At 49.9% G+C, this 1,969-nt stretch overlaps 1 non-coding gene across 1 annotated transcript; it reads left to right on the top strand.

Moving 5' to 3' along the window:
- The first annotated feature begins 782 nt into the window (after positions 1-782).
- On the top strand, positions 783-854 carry TRNAG-UCC (transfer RNA glycine (anticodon UCC)). Its single transcript has one exon. It is a non-coding gene; the product is annotated as a tRNA-Gly (tRNA).
- The last annotated feature ends 1,115 nt before the right edge of the window (positions 855-1,969 follow it).

Raw genomic sequence — 1,969 nt, 5'->3', positions numbered from 1 at the left:
GGAGATGTTTTGCTCAGAGTGAAGAGAATGCCGGTGTTACCCTCGGTCAAATCCTTTTTCTTTAAACTTCATACTAACACGTTATCAGTAAAAACATGGCTTCATGAAAAAGGTCTTTTTGTACCCTGGACAACTAACTGTTACCTATGTAAGAAAGCTGAAACCATAGAACACGTATTCATGGATTGTTGGGATCCCATCTTTTTCTGGGATGTGCTTCAAAGGACTTTGAAAAAAGAATTACCCCTAGATATGTACGGCATAAGATTCCTTCCGGTTGTGCACGCTGACAATGGTCCCCTGGATACGATTATGCTCCTCGGCCTCCACAGCTTGTGGAAAACGCGAATGCAGTTGAACAATGCAGATGTTGATGTGCGCCCTGTGCGGGAACATTTTATAGAAAGTGTTGTACGTTTGAGGGAAGTGTATCGAACACTCCCCGAACCACCAGAATGGATAGACCAGCTTAACAGCTTGGTAGAGATGAATAAATTTTAACGCGTCGTGTCCGCTAAAGGTTTGCTGACACGTTTTATCACTTTTGTATGTTGTGTATTGTGTGTCGAAGCCGGCAATAAAGAAAAAAAAAATGTGGCGTCTCCGTCGTTAGCATAGCTGCCCTCTAAGCAGTTGACCCGGGTTCGATTCCCGGCCGACGCAGCATTTTTCTTTTTTGTCGCATCACAGCACGACTTGCAGTCCAAATCACACGGCAAATCACACGGCAGTCTGAATGGGCAAAGCGGAAAATCCAACGTCAAATGTGGCGTCTTCGTCCGGCGTCGGTGGTATAGTGGTTAGCATAGCTGCCTTCCAAGCAGTTGACCCGGGTTCGATTCCTGGCTGACGCAGCATTTTTATGTTTTGGCACATCATAGAACGACTTGCAATCCAAATCACACGGCAGTCTGAATAGGCAAAGCGGAAAATCCAACGTCAAATGTGGCGTCTCCGTCCGGCGTCGGTGGTATAGTGGATTCCACTTCCAGGCGCCGAAGCGAACGGACGTTTAATCATGTGCTCCGTCGGAGCGGTATCAGCGGCCCAGTCTGGCTGCGGATACAGGTTTTTGCCTGCCGTCGATGAAGATTACCAGGTCATACTGCCAACTTTGCGGACAGGAGAATTGTGTTGAACACAATTTTTATGCACGCAGACCCAGCGGATAAACCGTATCGCGTCGAGGACTTCAGAGATACTTTGGTTCATCTTGGTGCACTCCCTGAAGTTCTTGCTTTGGGGGCGTATCAGATGAACCATGTCTGGGCCGTTACGCTCAAGAGTGCCGAGGCAACGAGGAAACTACTGGAGGCTACTGATGTCAAGGTGAAGAACCGGCCGTGTCTACTGACTGACCCAAATAACTAGGATGTGCGCCTCAAAATCCACTGGGTTTTGCATGGCGTTAGTGACGACGATGTCCGTGCTGCCTTGCTGCCTTACGGAACAGCGACTGACGTGTCCAAAGAGCGTTGGAGAGCCTTCGGAGTCGCAGACAAAGGGTCCACTACAAGAACAGTGGCCCTCAAGTTGAAAAATGGAATTTCAAGGGATGACATTCCGCACAAGGTCAAGATAGCAGGTGAGCCCGCACTTCTTGTTGTTCCGGGAAGGCCGCTCTGTTTGAGGTGCAAGGCGTGATTGTAAAGTGCCGAAATGCAGCCTTTGTCGTCCCTTCGGCCACACGGAGGAGCAGTGTGTCAAAACATACGCCAGTGCAACAGGGCCTGCAAGAACTGACGACTTCTCAGAACACCTCATGGACGAGGTGGACGTCGCGGAAGTCACCGGTGCGGAAGACAGTGCGAGAGCAAAGGACTCAAAGGAGAGAACAAACCAGCCCCTCAACTCGAGGGAAATTCTGAGCGACAAGAAGCCCAGCAACATGAAAAGAGCGCTGCGGGCGAGGCCACCGAAGCAAGTGTTGCTGCTATCGGTGCCAGCAGTAAGTCGACGTCAACGTCTT

Source organism: Amblyomma maculatum, chromosome 11, assembly GCF_055883805.1.
Source record: "Amblyomma maculatum isolate TAMU_Amacu chromosome 11, ASM5588380v1, whole genome shotgun sequence".
Taxonomy (NCBI): Eukaryota; Metazoa; Arthropoda; class Arachnida; order Ixodida; family Ixodidae; genus Amblyomma; species Amblyomma maculatum.
The sequence above is the reverse complement of the archived record's forward strand: the minus strand, read 5'-3'. Positions and strand labels throughout refer to the sequence as shown.